Source organism: Bombina bombina, chromosome 1 (assembly GCF_027579735.1).
Source record: "Bombina bombina isolate aBomBom1 chromosome 1, aBomBom1.pri, whole genome shotgun sequence".
NCBI lineage: Eukaryota > Metazoa > Chordata > Amphibia > Anura > Bombinatoridae > Bombina > Bombina bombina.
In genome coordinates, this window is record NC_069499.1 from 755340299 (window position 1) to 755356337 (window position 16039).

At 36.6% G+C, this 16039-nt stretch overlaps 1 protein-coding gene across 2 annotated transcripts in view; it reads right to left on the reverse strand.

Annotated features, from left to right (window-relative positions):
* AMMECR1 (AMMECR nuclear protein 1) overlaps window positions 1-16039 on the reverse strand; it is a 675476-nt gene that overhangs the window by 470276 nt on the left and 189161 nt on the right. The window contains exon 2 of one of the 2 annotated variants that reach the window (XM_053699305.1): window positions 14976-15126. The exons of the other annotated variant lie outside the window; for it this stretch is intronic. The gene's annotated coding sequence lies outside the window, so the exon portion shown is untranslated. The remainder of the gene's footprint in view (window positions 1-14975; window positions 15127-16039) is intronic. 2 annotated transcript variants of the gene reach the window in all.

Genomic DNA, 16039 nt, shown 5'->3' on the forward strand with positions numbered 1-16039 from the left:
ACTCAGACGCCAGCAAGGTGGAGGTGGAGTACTGGTTTGGGCTGGTATCATCAAAGATGAGCTTGTGGGGCCTTTTCGGGTTGAGGATGGAGTCAGGCTCAACTCCCAGTCCTACTGCCAGTTTCTGGAAGACACCTTCTTCAAGCAGTGGTACAGGAAGAAGTCTGCATCCTTCAAGAAAAACATGATTTTCATGCAGGACAATGCACCATCACACGCGTCCAAGTACTCCACAGCGTGGCTGGCAAGAAAGGGTATAAAAGAAGAAAATCTAATGACATGGCCTCCTTGTTCACCTGATCTGAACCCCATTGAGAACCTGTGGTCCTTCATCAAATGTGAGATTTACAAGGAGGGAAAACAGTACACCTCTCTGAACAGTGTCTGGGAGGCTGTGGTTGCTGCTGCACGCAATGTTGATGGTGAACAGATCAAAACACTGACATAATCCATGGATGGCAGGCTTTTGAGTGTCCTTGCAAAGAAAGGTGGCTATATTGGTCACTGATTTGTTTTTGTTTTGTTTTTGAATGTCAGAAATGTATATTTGTGAATGTTGAGATGTTATATTGGTTTCACTGGTAAAAATAAATAATTGAAATGGGTATATATTTGTTTTTTGTTAAGTTGCCTAATAATTATGCACAGTAATAGTCACCTGCACACACAGATATCCCCCTAAAATAGCTATAACTAAAAACAAACTAAAAACTACTTCCAAAACTATTCAGCTTTGATATTAATGAGTTTTTTGGGTTCATTGAGAACATGGTTGTTGTTCAATAATAAAATTAATCCTCAAAAATACAACTTGCCTAATAATTCTGCACTCCCTGTAATTAATTTATTGATAGTGTAGTGTTAGGTTTAATTGTAGATAATTGTAGGTAGTTTATTTAATTTATTTATTGATAGTGTAGTGTTAGGTTTAATTGTAGATCATTGTAGGTATTTTATTTAATTAATTTATTGATAGTGTAGTGTTAGGTTTAATTGTAACTTAGGTTAGGATTTATTTTACAGGTAATTTAGTAATTATTTTAACTAGGTAACTATTAAATAGTTAATAACTATTTAATAGCTATTGTACCTGGTTAAAATAAATACAAAGTTGCCTGTAAAATAAATATTAATCCTAAAGTAGCTACAATATAATTATAATTTATATTGTAGCTATATTAGGGTTTATTTTACAGGTAAGTATTTAGCTTTAAATAGGAATAATTTATTTAATAATAGTTAATTTATTTCGTTAGATTTAAATTATATTTAAGTTAGGGGGGTGTTAGGGTTAGAGTTAGCTTTAAGGGTTAATACATTTATTATAGTAGCGGTGAGATCCGGTCGGCAGATTAGGGGTTAATTATTGTAGGTAGGTGGAGGCGACGTTGTGGGGGGCAGATTAGGGGTTAATAAATATAATATAGGGGTCGGCGGTGTTAGGGGCAGCAGATTAGGGGTACATAGGGATAACGTAGGTTGCTGCGGTGTACGAAGCGGCAGATTAGGGGTTAATAATAATATGCAGGGGTCAGCGATAGCGGAGGCAGCAGATTAGGGGTTAATAAGTGTAAGGTTAGGGGTGTTTAGACTGGGGGTTCATGTTAGGGTGTTAGGTGCAGACATAGGAAGTGTTTCCCCATAGAAAACAATGGGGCTGCGCTAGGAGCTGAACGCTGCTTTTTTGCAGGTGTTAGGTTTTTTTTCAGCTCAAACGGCCCCATTGTTTTCTATGGGGGAATCGTGGACGAGCACGTTTTTTAAGCTGGCCGCGTCCGTAAGCAACGCTGGTATTTAGAGTTGCAGTGGCAGTAAATATGCTATACGCTATAGTTCATTCTGTGAACTATAAATACCAGCGGTATTTAAAAGGTGCGGGAGAAAAAAAGCATGCGTAGCTAACGCACCCCTTTGGCCGCCAAACTCAAAATCTAGCCGTTAGTTAGGCTAGATTAGTCCCTTGAGTAGGCAGAGTAAAATTAATTTGATTGGTGGGGTTTTTGAACAGGAACAATGCCATTAGTCATCTGAGTTTTAAAGTTGCAAATCTGACGGCTGTATGGTCTTATTATTCTTCTTACTCTATATATTGCTTATGACAAGGAATAACTCAGGTCCACTCTTCACATCTGGCTGTAGCCGTTAGACTCTGTGCCTTAATAATGCATAACCTCTTTAGTCTTGAGCACTTTAAGCCCCAAATCAATTATGTTAAAGGGACACTATACCCAAACATTTTCTTTCATGGTTAAGGTAGAGAATATAATTTTAAACAACATTCCAATTTACTTCTATTACCTAATTTGGTTCATTCTTTAGATATACTTTAATGAAGAAATAGCAATGCACACAGTGAACCAATCAAAGGAGGCATCTTTGTGCAGCTACCAATCAGCAGCTACTAAGCATATCTAGATATGCTTTTCAGCAAAGAATATCAAAAGAATGAAGCAAATTAGATAATAGAAGTAAATTAGAAAGTTGTTTATAATTGTATGCTCTTTCTAAATCATGAAAGAAAAAAAAAAAAAATTGGTTTTCATGTCCCTTTAAGTGATCTAGACACCTGAATCTAAATTGTAAAACCTGGTAAGAAAGATATTCTCTCTCCCCTCCCCCCCACCTGTTTCCCTCATCCACTCAGAAAAGTAAAAATGCCTGAGTGGGTGCTGCTTCTGTGTAAACTGAACTGTTGCAAATTTGTGTGTAATGTTTTATTCTTCATCGTGGTGTACCTACTTGGGCTCTCAATAAATACATTTATTTAAAAAAAAAAAATGAAAGATATTCTGTCTAGATTTTGGTGTCTGGATATGTAATTGGAGCATTAATCTTTAGCAATACATATAAGCCTGATGAAACAGCCTGTGTGCTGAGAAACGCGTCGCCTGTTTTTACTGTTTTACTAAGTAAAGTATCAATCTTTTTTATAAACACTTGCTATTGTGTATTATTTGGACCTAACCTGGTCCCCTGGATTTTTTGCTGATTGCCTTCTGTGAGAACCTGCCATAGTCTGTTGGGTGACTGTATTGATCCCTTCCTGCCTGAATAGCATCAATGAAGATGCTTTACCAAATGTGAGTATATTTTCAAATATATACAACATCATCCTCTGGTTCAAAACTGTACTAGGCCATATAGGCACCTTTGTGTTTGCTTGTATCTCCATCACAGAAACACACCACTCTGTCCAAGAGGTCGGTCTGCTGGGTGACTGTGATTGATCCCAGACTGCTTCTGTTGCACTAAATGGAGTGCTTCCTAGATTGTGAGTTTATATTGGCACCACTAGATTACATCTACTCTGTTGAACAAATAATATTGGGCCATGTGGCGCATCTGTCTCTCTTATGTCTTATAGATCATCTTCTTAGGATCCCGGCCGGATTCTCTACAGATTGCTGCCTTGATAATCTCTACTTACCTCCCAGTGACTTTTTATGAAATATTTGAATTGCTCACAATTTTTTTTTTCAATTGTTTTAAATTTGTTGCACTAATTGTTATATTTTATTGTATTTCATTTTATCTCATTTTATATCATATCACTTAAATTTTTATCACTTATTATCTGACTGTTATGATTTAATTGCTAGAAATTTGCACTCAATACTATTATTTCATATCATAGTTACACTTTAATAATTTAGGGCGCCCCCTATCTTATAGGATAATACATATATACAGTGGATATAAAAAGTCTACACACCCTTATAAAATTACAGGTCTTTGAAATGACAGAAATAACGATGTAAATGTAAGACTTTACCCATCTGTAATGTGAGCTTCCAACAAACAAAAATCAAGGTGGGGGGGGAATACATAGTAACATAGTAGATAAGGTTGAAAAAAGACTGAAGTCCATCGAGTTCAACCTATACAAATCTAAAATACTTTCAAAAAGCTCCAGTTAAGCTTAAATAACCCCATTGAAATGTGACCCATTTAATACTAGCAATCATATCCATGAATTTTGTTTATATACAGAAATTTATCCAGACTATTTTTAAATGTATCTATGGTATTGGCATTCACTACCTCCTTTGGTAATGAGTTCCACAATTTTATTGCTCTTACAGTGAAAAAACGTTTCCGTTGCAGGAGATTAAATCTCCTTTCCTCCAACCTTAAATTATGACCTCTTGTCAAAAACAATTTTCTTGGAATAAACAGAGCTTCTGCCATCTCTGTATATGGGCCTTGAATATATTTATATAAAGTAATCATGTCACCTCTCAAGTGCCTTTTTTCTAAAGCAAACAGACCCAGTTTGGCTAGCCTCTCCTCATAGGTTAATTTCTCCAGTCCCCTTATTAGCTTTTTGGCCCTTCTCTGAACTTTTTCTAGTTCTGCAATATCTTTTTTAGCAATCGGTCCCCAGAACTGCAATCCAAACTCAAGGTGAGGTCTAACCAGGGCTTTATATAATGACAGAATTATGCTTTCCTCCCTTGAATCAATGCCTCTTTTAATACATGCTAGTATCTTATTAGCCTTTGAAGCCGCTGCCCTGCATTGTGCACCCATCTTTAGCTTGTTATCTATTACTACTTTCCTCCTGTGTTTGGCTAAGTCTTGTCCCATTTAAAAAATACGTAGCCTGCTTATTTTTACTTCCAAAATGTAGAACCTTGCATTTTTCCGTATTAAATCTCATTTTCCATTCACTTGCCCATAGTTGTAATTTTAGCAAATCCCTTTGTAAAGAGAGTTCGTCCTGCTCTGACCTAATGACCTTACTTAACTTAGTATCATCTGCAAAAATAGAGATGTCGCTATTTAATCCTTGCTCCAAGTCATTTATAAAAATATTAAAAAGAACAGGGCCCAGTACTAATCCCTGTGGGACGCCACTGATTACCTTTGTCCAATCTGAGTATGATCCATTTACTACTACTCGTTGCTCCCTGTCTTTTATCCAGTTATTTATCCATGAGCTAACATTTTCAGCTATTCCCAGTCCCTTAATTTTGTGCATTAATCTCTCATGTGGCACTGTATCAAATGCCTTTGCAAAATCTAAGTATCACATCAACTGATTCCCCTTTATCTATATTTTTACTTACTTCCTCGTAGAATCTAATTAGATTAGTTTGACATGATCTATTTCTCCTAAAGCCATGCTGATTAGAACTCATAATCTTGTTTACACGAATATGCTCATCAATATAATCCCTTATAATCCCTTCAAATATCTTCCCCACTATTGATGTCAGACTAACTGGTCTATAGCTTCCTGGATCATCCCTGCTTCCCTTTTTGAAGAGTGGCACCACATCAGCTTTACGCCAATCCTGGGGTACCATGCCTGAGGATAATGAGTCTTGAAAAATTAAGAGTAAAGGTTGGTCTATAACAGTGCTAAGTTCCCTTAACACCCTTGGGTGTATTCCATCTGGGCCTGGAGTTTTATTTACCTTAATATTTTCCATTTTTTTCCTGATATCCTCTAAACAAAACCCAGTTAGTGGTATGGACTGGCATGTTCTATTCTGTTCCAAAGTATCATTCAATGGTTCCTCTCTTGTGTATACTGAAGAAAAAAACTGGTTTAGTACCTCAGCCTTCTCCCTGTCATTATTTATCATGCTACCCTCCACGCATTTTAATGTTCCTATATTATCCTTCTTAGATTTTTTGCTATTTATGTACTTAAAGAACCTTTTAGGGTTAGACTTAGAATCCTTGGCAATTCATTTTTCATTTTCAATTTTGTCTAATTTGATTGCTTTTTTTGCATGCTTTGTTACATCCCTTATAAATATTGTATGCTGAGTCTGTATTATTTTCTTTTAATAATTTAAATGCCCTACATTTTTTCCTAATTTCTCTTAACACATTTTTATTTAGCCATAACGGCTTTGTTTTTTTATTTTTATTTTTATAACCATGTGGTATGTGTTGATATGTATATTTATTTAACACATTTTTAAATATTATCCATTTATCCTCTGTATTTTTATTAGAAAATACATTGTCCCAATTTATATTATTTAATGATTTCCTTAAATCGTTGAATTTTGCTTTCTTGAAATTAAATAGGAATAGTTATGGTAAACGTTACCATTTAAAATCAGGTCTGGAATCTAAGCAATATTTTAAAGGGATTTTAATTAATCACTTCCAATGAAGATTTGCTGTAACTTACTTTTTAATCTAGCCATGCCATTCTATTTCCAGCGCTCCGAACGCCCACTTTAAAACTCTTTTTTTTGCGAGCTAACAGTTGGCACTCTAGCTACAAAAAAGTGCCGTATGGCTAAGGCGCTGATTGGAGAGTAGTTCAAACCATTAGCTCACCAAAAAAAAAAAAAGCATTGAAGTGTGTGTGTGTGTGTGTGGGGGGGGGGGGGGGGGTGGATTCAAATGGCACCGCTAAATTAAAAAGTTACAACACATCTTCATTAGAAGTGATCAATTAAAATCCATATTGCTTAGATTCCAGAACTGATTTTAAAACATGTAAAGTTTACCAGCACTGTAATTATTAGGAACATTTTACATAAACAATTAAAAAAAAAAACAACAACAAGACCCTGTTTGCATAAGTCTGCACAGTAATACTTTGTGGAAGCACCTTTTGCTTTTATTACAGCAGCAAGTGTTTGTGAACAAGTTCAACTATTATCTTTTCACATCTAGACTTTGGAATTTTATCCCACTCTTCTTTGCAAAAAAAGTTCTAGTTCCTTCAAATTGTGAGGGGACCTCCTGTGTACAGCTCTCTTTAGGTAATTCAACAAGTTTTGGAATGAGGTCTGGGCTTTGACTTTGTCATGCCAAGACTTTGGTTTTACTTTTCCGAAACCATGCCTTGGTCACTTTAGGTGTGTGCTGCGGATCATTGTAATGTTGGATAGTGAAATTGCTCTTCATTTTCAGCTTTGTGACTGAGGCCAGTAGGTTTAGTGCCAAAATATCTTGATATTTGGAGCAATTCATTATCCCATCTATCTTGACAAGAGCCCTTGACCCAGCTGAAGAGAAGCAGCCCCAAACATGATGCAACCACCAACATGCTTCAAAGTTGGTATGATGTTCCTTGGATGATGAGCTTTATTTAATTTGTGCCAAGCATATCTTTTACAATTTAAGCCGAAAAGTTCAACCTTTTTATCGTCAGACTATAGCACATTTCCCCACATGTTTTGGGGTGACTGAATTAATCTTTCAGCATATTTTAGATGGGCGTCGCTGTTTCTTTTTGTAAGAAAGGGTTTCTGTCTTGCCACCCTACCTCATAGCCCAGACGTGCAGAATACTAACGATGGTGGTCACATGCAAAAAGTGACCGGTACCTGCCATAAATTCCTGTAGCTCCTTCAGTGTTGTTGTTGGCCTCTTGGTAGCCTCCCTGAGGAGTTTTCTTCTTGGCTTTTCATTAACTTTGGAAGTTTATACTGATCTTTGCAATGTCTCTGTGGTTTCCTATTTTCACCACTTATTGATGATGGATTTGACAGTTCTTCATGGTACATCAAATGCCTTCAATATTCTTTAATATCCCTCTCCTGCTTGGTACTTTTAATCAACTAGCCCCCTTTTTTTTGGCAACTCTTTACAGATCATGGCCCACCCAGTAGGATGCAACCCCAAGCATTCAAGCAAATCCTACAGCAACAGCTTTATCTGGGTTTAATCAGAATTACTTCCATTGATGGCAGATGTATCTTATTTACCTAAGGCATGATTTAGAATGTGATTGGTTAACTGTGAACACAACTATATACCCCATGCAATCAGATTGTTGTAGTTTTTATTATTATTATTTTAAATGTTCCTAATACAGTAATTAACTATTTGTTTTTTTGTTTGTTGGAAGATCACATTACAGATGGAAACAGTCTGACAATTAGGGTGTTGTTAGTCTTTACATTTTATAAGGGTGTGCAGACTTTTTATATCCACTGTAGGGCAAGAGGTGGGACCTATGAATGCTCCTCTATGTGTAAATAAGTGAATCAGTAGGAAAAAAAGCAAAGCACTTCAGCGACTTTGCTTTTCATTGCCACAGTTTCTAGAAGCTCTGTTTGCAGATTAAAACAACCTTTGGCATGGGCAAATGTCAAGTTAGTTTTGGAAATAATTGCAAGGGAAATCTGATAGACTGATAACATTCTAGTCACACGGCATCTCTTCTCAGTCTATTTGGTACACTCTTTACCAGGAGCAGCATGTAACCAAGCTGGAGGTGTTTAGTAATATTATGTAAACAGGGTTTTTATTTTAGGTAGCTTTTAAATTTACAATTTGCAATGCCAAATGCAATAGTAAAATAAATGAATGTTAAATTCTTATTCTTTTTATTTTATCTTATTATTTTTCTAGGAAAAAAATAGCTATGGGGGAGAAATTAGTTATCATACATACAATATTGCCCATAAGAAAACTTGATCCATCATAGAGCATTTTGATCACTACAAAAGGGCATTATAGTATTATTCCCAAATATATACTACATAAATATATATATAACACGATGACATGCTGAAAACCCCCCCTGGATGTCATGGATGATTTATATAGAAATCTGGGGCTTAGTACTTCCAATCAACAAATAGCTTAAAAGAATATAAATGCCATTTTTTCCATTTATGAGTCAGATATAGCATGCAATTTTAAACAACTTTCTAATTTACTTCTATTATCAATGTTTCTTCATTCTCTTGGTATATTTTGTTGAAAACCAGGGATGTATGCTTAGGAGCCTGCCCATTTCTCGAGCTCTGTATGGCAGCAGTTTTGCAAGAATCTTATCCATATACAAGAGCACTAGATGGTGGCACTATTTCCTGCAATGCAGTGCTCCAAATACCTAGGCATCTCTTTACCAAAGAACATCATGAGAAATTGGAAACTTTTTTTAAATGATATGCTCTATCTGAATCACAAAATATTTTTTTTTGGCTTCATATACCTTAAAGAGACATGGGGGTATATTTATTAAGCAGAGTATGCTGCTGTTTCCACGCGAACCTTCAGGCTCACCGGAAACATAAGAAGCAGCGGTCATAAAACCGCTGCTCCTTAACTCATGGCGGACTGAAATCATGATTGACACCCCTGCTAGCGGCCGATTGACCACGAATGTGCAAGGGGCGGCATTGCACAAGCATTTCACCAGAAATGCTTGTCCAATGATAAATGCAGACAGCATAGCGGATCATGTCCACCCGACATTTGATAAATCTACCCCATGACATCTTTTGAAGAAAAAAAAAAAAAAGAAATGAAAAAATGATACGTCATGATTTTTTAAAATTAGTTTGCAAACTCTCGGCTAGATTACGAGTTGTGCGTTAGGGTAAAAAAAGCAGCTTTAAGAGGTCCTAACGCTGCTTTTTTACGCCTGCTAGTATTACGAGTCTTGAAGGTTTAGGTGTACCGCACACTTGTTTGTAAAGTCTTTTTTCTATGGGACTTCCATAGCGCCGGTATTACGAGTCTGTCCTGGGAAGCCAAAAAGTGAGCTGTACACCCTACCCTGTCAATGTCCCTAACGCATTTAAAAGTCAGTAGTTATATGAGTTTTATGGTACAACGCCGTAACATAAAACTCATAACTAAAGTGCTAAAAAGTACACTAACACCCATAAACTACCTATTAACCCCTAAACCGAGGCCCTCCCACATCGCAAATACTATAATAAAATGATTAACCCCTAATCTGCCGCTCCGGACATCGCGCCACCTACATTACACTTTTTAACCCCTAATCTGCCGCCCCAAGGTCGCTGCCACTATAATAAATATATTAACCCCTAAACCGCCGCACTCCTGCCTCGCAAACATTAGTTAAATATTATTAACCCCTAATCTGCCTAACATTGCCGCCACCTGAGTTACATATTGTTAATTATATAGCATAGTCCTGCTAGGTGGTCATTTACGTCTGATAGCTCTTCTTTCAGACCCAGCTTGTAAATATCTTGTGGTATAAATGGAAAGTCATATAACACAGACTGATGGTCCGGGTCACTATCATGTAGAGGAGGACAAGCAGATGCAAGTTGAGAAGCATTATCACCATACACCTTTAGGAAGTTTATATTCATAACACCCTTTTTTTCAATAACTTATAAAGATAACTTAAATTTGTGTTATCCCTTTTGTAGAATTCATGGTTTTCACATCTTTACATAGTCACCACATTTAAATGTTGGATCCTTGGAACCACTGTGTTTGTCTGTGTAAGGCCTAAATTGCTTTAGTTTTTCTGCAACTGTTTCAGTTTCTGAAGGTACATCAGACCTTGGCTTTAGAAATCCATAGTAGGCTTATTGTGCAGGTGATCTTTATGCTGTAGCTCTGTAAACATGCAAGGAATCACTAGTGATGGTTATCCATGTTTTCCTTTCAGTTTACCTGTGTGAAACTCTTTTTAAGATTTTGTTTCAGTATTCTATGAGCCAATCAGAATTAAGGTTGAAAAAATCCTATTGGCTGATCTAATCAGCCAATAGGATTGAGTTTGCATTCTATTGGATGTTCTAATCAGCCAATAGAATGCAAGCTCAATCCTATTGGCTGATTGGATCAGCCAATAGGATTGAATTTCAATCCTATTGGCTGATTGCATCAGCCAACAGGATTTTTTCAACCTTAATTCCGATTGGCTGATAAAATTCTATCAGCCAATCGAAATCTAAGGGAACCATCTTGGATTACGTCACTTAAAGGTACCTTTAGCTTTAGTCGTCGGATGAAGAGGATGCTCCGTGTCGGATGTCTTGAAGATGGACCCGCTCTGTGCCGGATGGATGAAGATAGAAGATGCCGTCTGGATTAAGACTTCTGCCCGTCTGGAGGACCACTTCGCCCGGCTTGGATGAAGACTTCTCCCGGTAAGTCGATCTTCAGGGGGTTAGTGTTAGTTTTTTTTAAGGGTGTATTGGGTGGGTTTTACTTTTAGGTTAGGGACTTTGGTCTGCAATAGAGCTAACTGCCCTTTTAAGGGCAATGCCCATCCAAATGCCCTTTGCAGGGCAACAGGGAGCTTAGTTTTTTTAGATAGTATTTTATTTGGGGGGTTGGTTGTGTGGGTGGTGGGTGCCGGGTTTTACTGTTGGGGGGGTTGTTTGTATTTTTTTTTACAGGTAAAAGAGCTGATTACTTTGGGGCAATGCCCCGCAAAAGGCCCTTTTAAGGGCTATTGGTAGTTTAGTTTAGGCTAGGGTTTTTTTATTTTGGGGGGGCTTTTTTAATTTTAATAGGGCTATTACATTAGGTGTAATTAGTTTAAATATCTGTAATTTGTTTATTATTTTCTGTAATTTAGTTTTTTTTTTTTGTACTTTAGCTAATTTAATTTAATTTAGGTAATTGTATTTAATTTAGTTAATTTATTTAATTATAGTGTAGTGTTAGGTGTTAGTGCAACTTAGGTTAGGGTTTATTTTACAGGTACTTATGTATTTATTTTAGCTAGGTAGTTATTAAATAGTTAAGAACTATTTAATAACTATCCTACCTAGTTAAAATAAATACAAACTTGCCTGTAAAATAAAAATAAACCCTAAGCTAGCTACAATGTAACTATTAGTTATATTGTAGCTAGCTTAGAGTTTATTTTGCAGGTAAGTATTTAGTTTTAAATAGGTTAATTTAGTTAATGATAGTAATATTTATTTAGATTTATTGTAATTATATTTAAGTTAGAGGGTGTTAGGGTTAGACTTAGGTTTAGGGGTTAATAACTTTAATATAGTGGCGGGGACGTTGGGGACGGCAGATTAAGGGTTAATAAATGTAGGTTGGTTGCAGCGACATTGGGGGTGGCAGATAAGGGGTTAATAAATAGTATGTAGGTGTCGGCGATGTTGGGGGCAGCAGATTAGGGGTTAATACATATAATGTAGGTGGCGGCGGTGTCCAGAGTGGCAGATTAGGGGTTAATAATTATAATGTAGGTGTCGGCGATGTTGGGGGTGGCAGATTAGGGTTAATAAGTGTAAGATTAGGGGTGTTTAGACTCGGGGTTCATGTTAGGGTGTTAGGAGTAGACATAACTTTTATTTCCCCATAGGAATCAATGGGGCCGCGTTAAGGAGTTTTACGCTGCTTTTTTGCAGGTGTTAGACTTTTTCTCAGCCAGCTCTCCCCGTTGATTCCTATGGGGAAATCGTGCACGAGCACGTACGACCAGCTCACCGCTGACTTAAGCAGCGCTGGTATTGGAGTGCGGTAATGAGCAACATTTTGCTCAACGCTCACTTCTTGTCTTCTAACGACGGGTTTCTGAAAACTCATAATACCAGCGCTGCAGGCAAGTGAGCGGTGAGATAAAACGGCTCGTTAGCACCGCATAGCCTCTAACGCAAAACTCGTAATCTGGGCCATAGTAAGGTGGAATAATATTTCAAGCAAAATTTATTTTTTATTTTTAATGTATAAAACAGACAGTGATATGGTTAAAAAAAAAGTTGCAAATTGTTAACAAATTCAGCTGGTATAAAGTGTTTCCATTTTCCATTTTAACCAGGTTTACATACTTCTCCATTTTATTTTATAGATACAATAAATGTAGCACCTTTGTGTATGTTGCTTAGCAACTCTGACAAGATGATGTATAAGACTCATTTGTATAAGATGATGTATAAGACTCAGTAGTGTAAAGTAGCCATAATCTGGTCTTTGGTAAATAAGCCATATAGGGGCATATTTAACAATGTGTGAGCGGACATGATACGAAGGAGTGTATCATGTACGCTGCACATCGCTAAATGCCGACAGCATACGTTGTCGGCATTTATCATTGCACCAGCAGTTCTTGTGAACTGTTGGTTCAATGCCGCCCTCTGCAGATTCACAGCCAATCGGCCGCTAGCAGGGGGTGTTAATCAACCCGATCATAAATGTCAACACGTGAGTGCAATCGCGATTTCTGCTAGAATGATTACCGTGACTTTAGAGCTGTGATTAACTGTTACGTGAGTCAAAACAGTGTCATAAAACACATAAAAAATTTTAACCAGGTTTACATACTTCTCCATTTTATTTTATAGATACAATAAATGTAGCACCCTTGTGTATGTTGCTTAGCAACTCTGACAAGATGATGTATAAGACTCATTTGTATAAGATGATGTATAAGACTCAGTAGTGTAAAGTAGCCATAATCTGGTCTTTGGTAAATAAGCCATATAGGGGCATATTTAACAATGTGTGAGCGGACATGATACGAAGGAGCGTATCATGTACGCTGCACATCGCTAAATGCCGACAGCATACGTTGTCGGCATTTATCATTGCACCAGCAGTTCTTGTGAACTGCTGGTTCAATGCCGCCCTCTGCAGATTCACAGCCAATTGGCCGCTAGCAGGGGGTGTTAATCAACCCGATCATAAATGTGAACACGTGAGTGCAATCGCGATTTCTGCTAGAATGATTACCGTGACTTTAGAGCTGTGATTAACTGTTACGTGAGTCAAAACAGTGTCATAAAACACATAAAAAATACATTTAAAAGTACAGTTACACTTATAATAACACTATCTAATTAAACCTATTTAAAAAACAATTGCACATGTATAAAGATGTATATATATATGTTTATGTGTGTACATTTGTATTTATGTGTATTAATATTTATTTACAGACATATATACACATATAACACATAAATACATATGTAATGTAACAATTGCACATGTATAAAGATGTATATATATATATATATATGTTTATGTGTGTACATTTGTATTTATGTGTATTAATATTTATTCACAGACATATATACACATATAACACATAAATACATATGTAAACACATGTATACATATAATATATATATATTTAAATATCTCTTCAAGAATAAATACAACATATTCTGCCATGTGCTGATCATTATGAAATATGCAATATTATCTTTTATGTTGCGCTTTTAAATAACCGCAAGCGTGTTTGTGTGACATGTGGGTGTTTTTTTCCAGCTCTTTTGAAGTCTATGGGGGAATGTGAATTTGCGTTAGTGACTTCTCAAAGTCTATTTGTAACCGTGACTTTGTGAATGAGAGAGCGCAAACTTTTTACTTTCAACTCATGATATGAGAATGAATCGCCAAGCGCAAGCAAAATAATTCTGTCTGTTTTAATGCTCAACAAGAGTGCAAACTACTGCTCTACTCATAATCTAGCCCTATGTATGTAACCACATTTGCAGGGGTTAAATGCATAGACTTGCATTGTCGCTATTGCTAAAATGTCATTATCTAAAGAATTAAAGCAATTTAATTCCCCCACAAGAATGACATTTTAAAGAGACACGGAACCCATTTTTTATTTCATGATTAAGCCAGAGCATACAATTTTAAACAACTTTTCAATTTATTTCTAAGATCAAATTTTCTTAATTTTCTTTGTATCCTAAGGAGCAGCAACGCACTACTGAGAACTAACCAAACACATTGGGGTTGATATATCAACTCGTCATGCGGCCCCAATGCATCTGTTTCCACGCGAGCCTTCAGGCTCGCTGGAAACAGGACTTAAGAAGCATCGGTCTTAAGACCGTTGCTCCTTAACTCGTCCGCTACCTCTCAGGCGGTGGACAGAAATCTGAGGCGGCGGACAGCTGCTAGCGGCCAATCTGCAGGGGGCAGCATTGCACATGCATTTCACAAGAAATGCTTGTGCAATGATAAATGCCAACAGTGTATGCTGTCGGCATTTATTTATGTCCACCCGCACAATAATAAATCGGCCCCATTGGGTGAACCAATGAGAGGAGGCAAATATGTGTAACCCCGCCACCAGCAGCTATCTCCCAGTAGTGCATTGCTGCTTCTAGTATGTTTTCAACAAAGAATACAAAAAGAACAAAGTAAATTAGTTATTAAAGTGCCATAAAACATTTTGTGTTATGTGCATATTATAGAAGGGTCAAATAAGGTAAAACAGTGTGTGTAAAAAAGTGTACAAAAAGCATATAAGTATTTTAATAACATTTCTAAAAATCTGCAAAATTACTTACAATTTATTGTTGCCAAGTGTAGCCTGCTTCATTCCCCTTATCAGTGTCCTACTCCATACCTTGTGGTGTCATATAACAAAAGTGTGCACGTGAGGATAATTCATTATGCAAGCAAGGGGGGTTGAGGAGGGACAACCCTGCTATGTACTACCTAATATAAAAAGAATAATGTTTTTTGTAAAAAGTATATGGAAACATATTTATATCCACTAAATATATATATATATATTTACGTATACAGAGAGGAACGAACAACTAGCTCTATACCATTGTTAACCTGTTCTATGGCGCTTTACCACCTGGATGCAACTTCTTTTAGCCCAGTAATGCTTTTCACAGAGTAGAAAATACAAAGGGTGTGGTACACTCCTCTGTGCACCAACACCCTTAGGGGGCGCCTCCTAAGCCTAGCCCAATAATGGTAGATACACCAAAAACCAATAATAACAAACTATATATCATAAGATACCAAACAATGTCCAATGTGGATGGTGAAGAGAAAAGTCGCAAAGCAGATAATTTCAAGATCAGCAAGGCAGCACTCAGTCATAGGATGGTCTTCATGGAAAATTGGTAACTAAAAAAAGAGAGAAAACAGAGGTGCCAAACATGGCCTAGTACAGCCACAGCCAAAGACTTTAATTATAGCAGGCACAAATGGATACTCACAAAAGGAGCGCACCCTCTGGTGCTGATGGTACAGACTGATGTGGCTTCCCACATCACTACCAATAATTAAACCTATTAACCCCATAAACCGCTAGCCCCCACATCGCCATAAACTAAATTAAGCTATTAACCCCTAAACCTAACAACCAGCTAACTTTACATTAAAATTATCACATCCCTATCTTATAATAAATTAAAACTTACTTGTAGAATTAAAATTAACTATATTAAACTATTAATTAACCTACCCTATTATACTACAATTACATTAAACTAGCAATTAAATTAACTATATTACATATTACAAAACCCTAACCCTACTCAAATTATTTAAATATACTATTAAAAATTACTGTTACAAAAAAAAAAACACTAAGTTACAAGAACAAACAAAG